Genomic DNA, 14,074 nt, shown 5'->3' on the forward strand with positions numbered 1-14,074 from the left:
TGATCAGTTTCATATGAGAAAATCATTTGGGTTGGTTAGATATTATATTTTATGACATGTTATAAATGTAGCTTGTTTTGAGCGAGTAGCACGTTCAAAACAAAGGTTAGGGTATCCGTATAAATCACGTATTGATTATATAATACGTCATGTTATTGGTGTAACTTTAGTATTGAGTGTGTGTGTGTTGCGGGGCGGGGTGCTGGGGGGCGGGGGGGAAAGACGGATGTGCAGGCGAGGCTGATGGCAAAGTAATAGGGTATTAATGAAGTGCATCGTGAGGGGGGATACAAGAAGAACGTGCAGGCGAGGTTGATGGACGAGCACCCATCCTTCCCTTAAGATATACAAAGATACATATCTATATATAGTGACTCTTTACAAGGTATGTAGCCGCCATTAGCAGAGAGAGAGAGAGAGAGAGAGAGAGAGAGAGAGAGAGAGAGAGAGAGAGCAGAGATGAGGAGATTCATTTCGGGGCGAAAGTTGTTTTCGCTCGTCGTGCTATTCCTGCAGGTTTTGGCAGATATACGTGTCGTTTTTTATGTTGTTGTTAAGAAACTATAACTGCTTATACGTGTCACTAATTACTGCAGGTTGTGGTGGACATTGCTGGTGTATCCTTTTTTGACAACCATGATGAACTCACGGTGGGTCATGAACAAATAATTGTTAAAATTCCACCCTTGTTAGAATAATTAATGTACCTGAATTCACAAGAAGTTTTGGAAAAGTCTCAGACTTACCTCAATATCATGAGCTCTTGCGAGGGAGGCACCACATACCTAGCTAGGTACAATTGGGGACAGGGGACCGCCAGCCCGGTGGGGGGACCGATGATCCCCTGCCCCCAATTGTACCTAGTTAGGTATGTGGTAGGCTGGCAATCCCTTTCCCCCAATCGTACCTAGATAGGTATGTGGTGCCTCTCGAGCAAAAGCTCATGATGTTATATCTAAGGGCTCTTACACATTCAAATTCAAAGAAAATTTACAAAAGTACACTGTTTATTGCATTAGGAAAGCCCAACCTATTGTTGATTTTGAATGTCTTCAAAAGTTGGTTTGATCAATTGTGGATGACCCTAGATATGTTAGAGATCTTGCTCTTGTATAGTAGGCAGATGCATACTCATATGCTAATGTGAAAGTAGACCCACAACCTTCTATTGCCATGTCTACATCCTAGAAATGGCTTGCTATTTGTTTTATTTTATTGGAAATAATGGTGGGTGCATGAAGGTTTTGTTTTTATATCCACATGACAGTGTTTATTTGTAAACAAGTAAAACCTAGCAAGATCATTTTGCTTAGCACGTGTTCCTTCCATGAGTGTTGCCAACATCTCAAAGACCTTCAGAATCTTCATCAATGCTCAGTATTCGGGAGAAATCATTTTTCCAAACATACAAAATTCCTTTCCTTGAATTTGCCAAGAGGAAATTTTAGAAACCTAAGTTTATTTTTCAGGTTTTTACACTCTTTTCTCTTTTTTGAGACGGAATTTCTCCTTTTCCCCTTGCCCTCAACCGGCATTTTTGAAATTGAAAACGGCACGATACTAAGGTCAAACACATTTTTCTTGAACACTGTCAATGCTTCTCTTGAAATGCCATGTCTACGTCAATAGCCAATCTAGGTCATGAACATGGACTTAAAGTGTGAAAATTATGGCACAACAGTCAATACGTGTGTGACTACGGATCATTTTGAGAGAGCAATGAGATGGAGTACTTGTGTGCGGGTGTGCGCGCGCACACACACAGAGATATTTATGTATTAAATAAAAAAAAATATATATATATATGACTACGGATCATTTTGAGAGAGCAATGAGAGCGAGTACTTGTGTGCGAGTGCACACAAGTACTTGCACACACACATATTTATGTATTATATAATATATATATAATACATATATATGTAGAAATATAAATGTTAATGTGCATAAATCACAGTCCAGTCAAGGTGGCCTCGACACCTCCATGACCATGACCCTTGATCAACTCAGGCCAATAGACCATATGTACATACCAAAAAATCAATGAAGTAGGCACCAACAAGGCTACATGTAAACACAAAAGCAGACAACACAATGCACATCAGGTCATAGAACAAAACATGCCGAGAGACAACACACTAATCTCACACATATGGGATGGGAATGGGGTCCTATACAAACAATCACGAGAGTTATGAAAGGGAAGGGAGGAAGAGAGACTTCATGTGTGCATCTAGTTGATGCTAACAAAGGACACTCAGCAGGCCCTTTGAAAGCAATATATTGTTACTGCCATCAATCATCATGAGAAGGGCTAACTATTAAAAGATGCTATCACATCTTTTGATAGTAGCCGTCCTTGTGTGAATAGGTACCCCTTCTCCCCATCATACCTGGCCATCTCTCTCCATAATCCATAACCCTCCTTTTGCAACACCCTACCTCATCATTGCCATTCTAATGCTCTAGCCCTACTCCTAAAACAACCTACCCTCTTGGATTGTTAGCCTTCCACAAAGAGAGAGAGAGAGAAAGAGAGAGAGGCTCTAGCTCCATCCTGAAGCTAGGTCGGCTTTGATGACCCCCTTCACAAAGCAACGCCCTTGATAGGGAAGAAATCCTCACATAGCATCAAGACGAGAGAGCTTAAATATGTCTATTTTGGTCAAGGAGCAATGAGCTATTTCAGGAAAAACCATTTGGTTGTTGCACATTTACACCATAGGCACCTTTGACGCTCAACGAAATCAACAATACTGGGTCACCCATGATGGTGTGGTTGCCCTATTTTTGTCATTTACTTAGTGGTGCATGATAGTGAGAAACCTCTAGAATAATCTTATAATCTGGTAGCCTCAAGTATAATGTAGCTAGTTTACATGTAGGGGTGGCACCATGCTTCCAAATTATGTAGGGGTGCATATTAATGGACAAAGAGGAAAAAAAAGGGGCACACAGAGCTACTTATTACACAATTAGTGGAAGCTTCTCAAGATTACTAATAAGTTCCCCACAAAAAACAATCTTTGTCACTCATAATATGTCGCTTGACTAGCCTCATGACTAAGGAGCACGGGGTCTTTAATGAAGACCCCGTCATGGGATCGACGGCGGGTCTGTCACGTGGGAATCTTGAGGGAGATAAACGGTAAACAAAAAATGCGGGTCAACGTCCGCTTGGAGATTCGAACCCGGCACCTCGACCATGGCAACTTGGTGAGCTAACTACGCATGCGCGTGCATTTCGGTGTCAACATGGCAAATCATAAACTATATAAGCTAAACTTAAATGCGAAAAAGGAAACATGGACAAAAAAAGTAAACACGAACACGTCCGTTTAAAATCGGACGGCCGTGTGTGCCTCTGCTTTTGTGTGCATGGCTGCTTGCCATGGATCCCATGACGGGGTCTTCATTTAAGACACCGTGTTACTTAGTATCTGAGGCTTGACTAGACACTAGTTTATATTTTGCTTCTTACACATTAGAAATATGAATACGACTTGTACAACTTCAAATTAAACAACAAACTCTTTTTTTCCAAGGTCTTAAAAAATCCATACAAGCAAAGCATATAATGACAATGAGATTCTATTTTCAAAGCTGCACGCATGGAGGATAAAACAAGTGAAAGTGCCACGGTGGCTTTCTAAAACAATAAGAAAGTGATAAAATCATTAGGTTGAGTTTAGCTAAAATTATATAAGTTGGAGCATTGTTTGGAATGTCTCTTTTATTAAATGATTGATTTTCCTCTTGCAAAGAACCAAACAGAAAATACTAGCAAAAAATGTTGGAATTAGGGTTGCAGAGAAACACACACAGCTTGGAGAAGACGAAGGAAGCTCAAGGCACACAATAGAGAGTGTGTTACTTAGTGTGCAATGGAAAGATAGCTAGCCCTAGAGTGATGGGCGTATATACAATGCACGGGGGAAAAAACCTCCTAAAGAGGGAAAAAATGCCCCGGCGGTCCTAGTGTGTTCACACACATCACTACCACATGTATATGGTAACAAATCCCCCCTGGAGTGATGCGGTGGACGAGAGCTGGCACATAAGTAAAGGGAAGTGCCATGCCCTGAGGACAGGATCAGTCCACAAAGGGGAGTAAGCCCAAAGCTTTGCGGAAAGCTTCAAGCTTCTCACGAGACAATGCCTTTGTGAAAAGATCTGCAAGGTTGTCCTGTGTTGGCACATAAGCCAAGCTGATCTCTCCTGCTGAGAGCCTCTCCTTGACATAGTGGTAATGCACCTCAATGTGCTTTGTGCGAGCATGAAAAACTGGGTTCCTCGCAACTGCCAATGCACTCTGACTGTCAGTGTAGATAGTGTTGGCAGTGTCCTGTCCAACATCCAAGTCAGCCATAAGGCGTATGAGCCATACACACTCAACCGTAGCTGTGAAGACTGCCCTGTACTCAGCCTCACAACTCGAAGTGGCCACAGTAGGTTGCTTCTTGCTCAACCATGATATACATGAACTGCCAAGCATGAAACAAAAACCACTTGTGGACACTCGCGTGTCAAAACAACCAGCCCAATCTGAGTCCGAAAAAGCATGTAAGTCTGGCGGCAATGATCCCCCCTTGGGATAAAACAAGCCAAGATGTAAAGTGCCACTAAGGTAGTGGAAAATCCTGTTGACAGCCTACCAATGCTTAGACCCTGGGCTATGCATAAATCTGGTGACCTGCGAGACTGCAAACTGAATATCTGGCCTCGTGTTGCATACATAAATGAGGCAGCCAACAACAGTTTGGTAAAGAGTGACATCAGCAGGATCGCCAGCATCATGTAGACTCAACTTCAAACCTGTTTCCATGGGAGTGGCAATAGGTTTGCAATCCTCAAGTCCAAACTTACATAGCAATGTCTCTATGTAACTTTTCTGACACAAGGCAATACCACCATCACACTGCTTAAACTGTATACCCAAGTAATGATGCAACAGCCCCAAATCTTTCATCTTGAAAGTAGCATTCAAATCAGCCTTAAATTCAGCAATATGTCTCTCATTTGGTCCAGTGATCAGCAAATCATCAACATAAAGAACCACAATGAGAAATACATCATCCTCACGCTTTACATACAATGTGCTTTCTGTTGGACTGTTACGAAAGCCTCGTTTAACCAAATGAGTGTCAACTTTCTCATACCAAGCACGAGGAGATTGCTTCAACCCATACAAAGCCTTCTTACATTTGCACACTTTGTCCTCTTGTCCTTTTATGACAAAACCGCGAGGCTGCGTTACATAAACTTCCTCAAATATGTCACCATTCAAGAAAGCAGTAACAATGTCTGATTGATGTACATCCCAACCAAAATGAGCTGCCAATGCACATAGAAAACGCAAGTAGTCATACGACAAGTGGGAGCAAAAGTCTCTTCATAATCTATGCCTTTTTGTTGTGCATAACCCTTTGCAACAAGTCGAGCCTTATGGCGATCGATCTCACCATCCGGCTTGCGTTTCAACTTGTAAACCCACTTCGTACCAATGGCCTTTTTGCCAGGAGGCAAATCACATAAAGTCCATGTGTCATTCTCTATAAGTGCATCATATTCTGATTTCATGGCAGCAATCCAATTTTCTGAATTTTGTGCTTCATCAAAAGACAGAGGCTCCTCAACATCATGTAAACTAGACACAGCCAAAGCATAACAATCTGATGCATAAGATGCATGGCGAGAGCCTGAACGAGTACGACTAGATAAAGGTGCATCCAATTTACTGTCACGCAAAGTGTGCACCAGCCATTTTGGCATACCTCTAGCCTGCTCATTTTCAGCCCTTTCCTCATCAAGTACATCTGCATCAGTGATAGGCTGTTCTAAAACATTTTCAGAAACCCCCATAGGCTGTACATTTGCCTCATTGGAACTTACATTCGTATTTCCACCACTGAAAAGAGGCAACAAAGTGTCATAAATGTCCTGTGAGCTTACATTACTGTCTCTAGTACATGACAGCAAGGGCTGAACAGAATCTTCCACAAACACTACATCCCGTGAAACCAGAATACGTTTTGTTTGCGGATGATACAACCTGTAACCTTTGCTTTCAGCACTATAACCAACAAAAATACATTTGACAACCTTATCATCCAATTTTTTGCGCTGCACTTGTGGCACCAAAGCATATGCCAAACAGCCAAAAACACGCATGTGCTCAATAGAAGGCTTTCTATCATGCCATGCTTCATATGGAGTAATAGACTGCAAAGCTTTCGTAGGACACCTGTTAAGTACATAAGTGGCACACATGATGGCCTCAAGCCAAAAAGAATGCGGCAAAGCTTGACTTTTGACCATACATCGTGCCATTTCCGTTAGTGACCTGTTTTTCCTCTCAGCAACACCATTTTGCTGAGGTGTATAAGGCACTGTACATTGGTGTTTTATCCCACGACTAGCCAGAAATGCATTAAATTCATGAGACATATACTCCCCCCCTCGATCGGAACGAAGGGTGCCCATAGTACATTTTGAGACATTTTCAGCCATAGCAAAAAATTGTTTGAAGCACATAAAAACTTCGAACTTCGCTTTAAGCGGAAATACCCATGCATGCCTGGAGTAATCATCAATGAAAGTCACGAAGTACAGGTAATTGCCCAAGGACGGAGTTTGCATGGGCCCACAAACATCACTATGCACAAGCTGCAACCTGCATGTGGCCCTAACTGAACCATCCTTTGGAAACTTAGAACGCTGCATTTTACCCAGAATACAGCCTTCACAAACATGTTTGACAGGTGCTTCAAGAGGCGGCAAAGAAGCAACCATATCAGATTTTTGCAAACGCAGCAAACTGGCAAAATTCAGATGACCAAAACGTGCATGCCAAAGTTTTGCATCTGAAATAGCCCTTGAATATGCAATAGCATTTGCAAAATTTTGTCCACACTTGTCATACAAAGTGAGCTTATACAGCCCACGACATAAAAGCCCAGATGCAACAATTTCATCACCAAAACTGAGATCATGAACTGTACATCTGTCATCCACAAATTTGACTACAAGTCCAAGTCTAGCAAGTGCGGATACAGACAAGAGATTCTTCTTGATCCCAGGTACATAAAGTGCATCAACAAGTGTGAAGGAACTGCCATTAGCAGCAGTGAGCACAATCTTTCCAACTCCCTGAACTGGATAAGAGGCGTTGTTGGCACAAGTGACTGAATTCCCATGAGGGACAGACTCGAGAGAGGTAAACAATTCACGATGTGAGGTAATGTGCTTTGTAGCACCACTGTCGAAATACCACACATGTGAATCTGTAGCAACTGACAAGCATGCATCATGGATAGCAGGATTGTAAGTGCACTCTGCGCTAAAAGCCCATTCTGCATCAACATGAGCATCACAATCTCCTTTCACAGAAGACTCAACAATGGCTGCATTTGTAGTGGAACCAGCATTTGCAGTGGAACCACCCTCTTTCTTCTTAGCCTCTTTGGCCTTCAACTTAGGACACGACTTGATCAAGTGATCATTGGCTTTACAATAATGGCAACGCATCTTCTTTTTGCCCTTATCACCAAAATTGCCAGACGAAGTGCTGCCAGCAGAAGCATTAGGAACAGAATTTTTGCCACTCGCAGCAGAACCATAAGAAGTGGCTGCATTACTGTTACCACCCTTTCTTTGAGAAGCAATAAAAGCCTGTTCAACTGCACGCTGCCTAGTCCTGTTTTTTCTAGAAAGTGACTCTTGCAACAGCAATGTGCATAATGCATCAAACTTGACAACTTCAGGATTTCCTTGGGTCATGAGTCTCCAAGTACTAGCAAAAGTCTGGTAGGAATCTGGTAAGGCATCAAGAATAGTCTGCACAAGGGAGCTGTCCGAAATGACTTCACCTGCAGAAATGAGTTGCTCATTGATATCCTTGACACTAGCAAGGAAAGTGTCCATATCATCTTCCTCATGCATAATCTTCGACTCTAGCTCTTTACGCAGCAAAGCAATTTTAGCCTCATTGCGGCTTGCATAAAGACCTGCTAGAATATCCCAAGCTTGTTTTGCAGATTTTGCTGAACGGATGTGAGGAATAATGGTGCGCTTCACAGACAACGCAATCAATGCATGAGCCTGTGCATCCTTAACATCCCAACGAGCTTGTTCTACCGTAGGCAAGACAACTCTAACAGCTGCAATCCTTGCAGCAAGACCTGCAACATCCTCAACATCGCCTACATCTTCAGAACCAGGACGTACATCAATGCCCTGCACAATGTTCCAGACACCTTTTGACACAAGAACATGTTGCATCATATAAGCCCACATAGGGTAGTTGTCCCCATCCAACCTGTCCTCAACAGCAAACATCTTGAACACATCTGTGTTGTTGTTGTCAGCCATGGTAAATGCTGCACCTGATGTGAAAACTGCCCGAAAATAGGAGAAATGGAGCGGGAACAACTTGTGCTATATAGCACAAACCGTAGAAGACTATAAGGCACCTGTTATGCAGAAAACGGCACTGACAGAAAATCTGCACAAAATGACGAAATAGCCTGTGCAGTACTGCCTGTAGTGGAAACGGAGGCCGAAATGAGCCCAAATCAAAATTATGAGCAGACCGAGCTCTTCGACCTCCCCCAAAATATTTGTCGACCTGCGAACGCTCGCCAAAGCTCATTGAAATCGGAGAAAGTGAGCAGGCGTGTGCTGGAGCAGCTGGCGACTAAGCCCGGGAGGACGTGACCTGCTCTGATACCAATTGTTGGAATTAGGGTTGCAGAGAAACACACACAGCTTGGAGAAGACGAAGGAAGCTCAAGGCACACAATAGAGAGTGTGTTACTTAGTGTGCAATGGAAAGATAGATAGCCCTAGAGTGATGGGCGTATATACAATGCACGGGGGAAAAAACCTCCTAAAGAGGGAAAAAATGCCCCGACGGTCCTAGTGTGTTCACACACATCACTAGCACATGTATATGGTAACAAAAAATTTGAAATTCGAAGGATTTTTGAACTACTAGTATGTGACCTGCGCGTTGCTGTGCCCAAAGAAACATGGCCACTATTCTCATAGGGCTATCTTTTTCTCCGAGTGGAACACTATCAATCTCTTCCTACATGTGTGGTCTGTTGCATTTTTAAAAGTGATGCATGACACAACCTCTTGACAGATTCTAGCAAATATGAATATATGCAAGTAGTTGCAAATCATTTTTTAATACCAAGCTTGGGAGCTTCTCATAGATATGATTTTTTGTGAGCTGGTAGCCCTTGTTCAACAAACTTAGGAGTGCTTGACTTGTATAAGGTTGGAGAGAGAGAGAGAGAGAGAGAGAGAGAGAGAGAGAGAGAGAGAGAGAGAGAGAGAGAGAGAGAGAGTGTCCCCCTTTTTGTGTGTCTAGGTCTAGCAATGCTACTAAGATTGATTATATAGCTTAGATAAGTTAGCATGGTGTGAAAGAGTTAAAAGCTAAGAGAAGTCAATGTGATCATAAAATTTTGTTTGAAAATGGAGTGGGTTCTATAGAATTGGTTTCAACAATGGGAACACAATTGGTTTCAACAATGAAGTGGGTTCTATAGAATTGATTTCAACAATGGGAGCACAATTGGATTCAATGTCTCGACTCCACTCTCTTATTTGCTTCTTTCTTGTGAGAGCAAGGCATGGCAATAGTGCACATCATAACCTACTATATAGTAGGAAAGACGTTTCCCCCTTGGTCTACCTAGGGTTGATAGAAGTTCTACCGAGTGCAAAAGTACAAACTGGGTAAGTCAGCAAGTTTTTAAAGATGAGTGACCATAACGGGTACATTGTGTAATCATAAAAAATTCATTTCGATGAGTGGAGTTGTGAAAAATTGATTAGGGCTCATAATTTCCAATGTAGCAAGAGAGATTCAAGTTGCAACAAGATGAGTTGACTTTCTTTTAATATCAAGAATGTGATTGGCCCTTCCATCTATGTTGCTCTACAGATGCCTCACTTGCTTGCATCTCTATCTATGTTGTGTGCACAAGTATGGTAATAGTGTTCACCAAATCATAACAATGCATAAGCATGTTAGTACATATACATTATTTGTTCGTGTACACCTACGCACCATTAGCACCTTAAAATGTGATAGAAATGAAAGCAAAATAAGGTCGCCTAATAGTTTATTTTTGTAGAAGTTTTGGCTATTATGCTAAATTGAAGGACATTCTCTCTCTCTCTCTCTCTCTCTCTCTCTCTCTCTCTCTTTCCTCAAATTACAAAAGCATGTTCCTCTTGAAGAGAGCTCAGTGTATTCAACCATTTACATGCTTGAGCCTATTCCCTTACCCACAATCTATACCATACCGGCCATTTGGATTGGCCACTCCCTTAAATGTGAGACCACGCATTGAGACACTATAGGACAACCTCTTTTTTTATGCACATTATGTCCCTTGAAAATTTGAGAGTATGAAAATCATATCCTACTTGAGGAATTAACTTTTGATGACATCAAACTTTCTTTTCATTCATTTTAGTCTAGACCATTGCCTACCATTCTTTCTCTCCCAAAAACTTCATAGATTCAATTTGTTGCCACCATTATATCCATAGCCTTCATGCATGCTACATGTTGTATCTAGTCCCATAGATCGATCTAACATTTAAGGACCATAACTCTCTCTCTCTCTCTCTCTCTCTCTCTCTCTCTCTCTCTCTCCCCCCAACTTTGAGGTCATTGTGATTGTTTTTACGATATTAAAAATCCCACCCTCCTCTCCCTCCTTGAGTAAGTATGCTAGCATCTAAGCGATTGCCTTCAAGAATCAAGACACACCGACTACATTTTTAAGGTTCTTGTGTACTTATTTTTCTTCTTCTTTTGTGTGTGTGTGTGTGTGTGTGATCCAAGCTATGCAATGCGATGACTCCTTACACGTAGTGTTTAGAGAAGTTTTACTTAAGCTTTGTAGTTGGAAGTTTGGTCTCAAACCGGGTTAACATGAAGTAAAATGGAAAAAAAAAGTAAAAAATGATCTAAAATTGCAAATTTTATCAGTAAAGGGGGAGAAAATTTTGTCAATCTTAATGGGGAGGTAATGTAGGTGTGAGAAAGTTCTTGAGGGCTTGGTTAGAGAGAGAGAGAGAGAGAGAGAGAGAGAGAGAGATTGCTGAGTCAAGAGAGACACAAACGGGGCAAACTTTCTTTACCAATACGCTAAGCTTCAAGCATCCTCTCTCGTCAACATTGTGTAGGGGTAGAAGGGGGAGTATCATGTGTGGACATGTTGCAAGTTTAAGAAACTTTTGATGTCAATTAAGTTATTGAATATTCTAACACTACAGGAAGAATCCCAATTTTTAAAAAAGATTTGAAACATCTGATCAAATTGGAGTGATACAAAGATGACACACATAAGTTGACACATCTCTCTCTCTCTGTCTCTCTCTTATATAGATATACATATATATTTATGCTCGTCATAATTGAGAGAATTTATGGCTTTTTAAGGGTGGGACATAGTGTAACTCCTAAAAATAAAAGGGATAAAATACCTTAGAGCATGTAAAAGGTTTGTCAACTAGGCAATCTCTCTCCTCATTTGGGATGTCAATGTCAAGGTTGGGTTTTTTCGTGCGTTTTACTCATTTCGAGTCATTTTTTCCATTTTCTATGGGAGAAAATGTTAGCCACTCTCTCAAAAATACACAATAATTCCAAGAAAATAATAATTTCTTGGAAATTGACAAGGGTGCCCTTGGTGAGTAGGAGTCCCGATGAGCTTGATGCTGAAATCTCTCTCTCTCTCTCTCTCTCTCTCTCTCTCTCATGGTCAATGACATGTATAACAACCCCATCATTTGCATACATGTCCCTATAGCCATTCAGAATGAAGTCGACTCAGGGACATACCAACCTTCTCCTTTTTTTTCTAGGGATAGATATTTGAGATTAATTAGTTAGTGTGTGTGTGTGTATGCACACACGTATATACACATATATATGTGCGTGTGTGTGTGTCCATCATAATAGAGAATTTATATGTATATATGTGTACACACACACATACACACACATATATATATATATTATATATGTGTGTGTGTGTGTTCGTGTGTGCGTGTCCATCATAATTTAGAAAACTTATAGATTTTTTAGTGTGACACATGGTTTAACTGATCAAAGAAATGAAAAGGATAAAATAACTCTGAATTAATAAAAGGCCCATCAATTGGGCAATCTCTCTCCTCGTTTTGGGATGCCAATATTAGGGTTGGTTTTTGTTAGACATTTTACCCATTTCAAGGCATTTTTCTTGCTTTCTATGGGAAATAATGTTAGCTACCCTTTTAAAAATACATGATAATATTAAGAAAATAACAATGGCTTGGAAATTTGAAGGGCAAGGGTGTCCCTAGTGAGTAGTAGTCCCCATGAGCTCAATAGTAAAAAATCTCTCTCTCTCTCTCTCTCTCATGGTCAATAATGTAGATAACAACCCCTTCATTTGCATGCATGTCCTTAGACCGACCTAAATAGACATGCGGACATGCAAACCTTCTCCTTTTCCTAAGTGATTTAAAAAATAAACACTTACAAAAATTTCTAAAACTTATCAATATTGGCCTTGAAAAAAGCCCCTTGATAAAACAAAGCCAAATATTTCTTCCAAAATGAGATTTTGTTAAATAACAAAATCTCCACCAAAATTATCTTTAATTGCCTAGGTGCAGTGCGATGAAACTAAACTTATACATTTGTTCTATGTACAATAGAAAGTCTACTTGTCTTTACATTGTCCATTGCTCGAGGTACATTGTAAAAGGTTTTTCATTTCCCTCTACATGTCAAATCTTACCCTTCACTTCTATACTATATATAATACAACTTAAAATTTTCAAGGAAGGAGAGGGCCTCCATGTGTCACCCATTGGTTCATTTCATAGAAAACCTTACAAAACATCTAATCTAAAATGCAAAAAAGAAACATTTTTCAGCTTTTGTAAGAATGTAAAGTCAAAAGATTTTCCTTTTTTGGCCTGCAGAGGCTATAGGAGAGGTTGGTGGAGGAAACGTGTACTTTTTTGCTTGTTGATTTTGGACGGCCACGATGAATGCCAAGTGTATCAAGAGCATTAAGGTTAGGGATTTTGCATGTAGAAGGTCTTTTCGCTGAAGGTTGCTACAACGCATGGATGAGGGGAGGGTTTTCTGCAGCGCATGGGCGCACCTAGAATGCGTGCTGAAACGCAGGTGGACGTACCGCTGGTCTAGAGATGAAGGCAAACGCCTTTTTTGCTGGGAAGAGCCCCATTTTCCCGCTTTCTGTAAGTCACTCTGCCGCCTCGTATGCCAAGCCAGCATGCCTTGCTTTTCTGTCACATAGCATATCTTCTCTCTTGCGCCTTCTTGCACGACATTGAATGCCTGATGGGAATCTACTCGCAACCCAAAACGACTCTCTTTTCTGCGCTACTGCACATTCAATGTGATGCGATCTCACTGCAATCTAGAAACATGTTGGTTTTGGGATTTTGGAGAGCAGGACAGTAAGAAGACTCAGGATTTAGTGGACGCCACAATGCAAGGACTCTTATGAAATTGTATAAGAGCAAGAGTTGCTCTGTTTTTGTGCATCTCAAAAACTGTGAGCATATTCAATACTAAAATTACCTTTGCTTGCCAATGGCTTCCAAACAAGATAGTGGGAGTTCTTTTGTTGCTGAAGCACGAGAATGCTACATAAGCAGTGGAGAATCTGATGGTACTGACAACATGGATTTTGAAGGCGGTGAGAGTTATTGAAGGCTTTTGTGTTGCTGTACTTTCTCATTTTTCTTGGTCGAACTATTAAGGAATTTGTATCGCGAAATTTATTGCTGAGCTGTATTACGAATGTGCTACTCATTTTGAAATTGGTGAATATCGTTGCTCGATGATGCTTATTTTGATTACTATTTTGGAAATCTGATCTTTGTTTTGGTCATTATCTTGTTGCTGTGATGTCCTACTGTTGAATCCTTGCATGGTCTTGGCTTTTTGGTTGTGAGGATGTGAGTTGTTGTTTTTTGTATATATCTAGCTGTCACAACGCTTGAAGTGGCAATTTCAATTATT

The 14,074-nt window shown here is 40.9% G+C and overlaps 1 pseudogene; it reads right to left on the reverse strand.

The window, feature by feature from the left end:
* Positions 1 to 12,973: 12,973 nt before the first annotated feature.
* Positions 12,974 to 13,865, reverse strand: LOC147443252 (uncharacterized; annotated as a pseudogene).
* Between the last annotated feature and the right edge of the window lie 209 nt (positions 13,866 to 14,074).

Source organism: Adiantum capillus-veneris, chromosome 14 (genome assembly GCF_014529385.1).
Source record: "Adiantum capillus-veneris isolate H3 chromosome 14, ASM1452938v2, whole genome shotgun sequence".
NCBI classification, from domain to species: Eukaryota; Viridiplantae; Streptophyta; class Polypodiopsida; order Polypodiales; family Pteridaceae; genus Adiantum; species Adiantum capillus-veneris.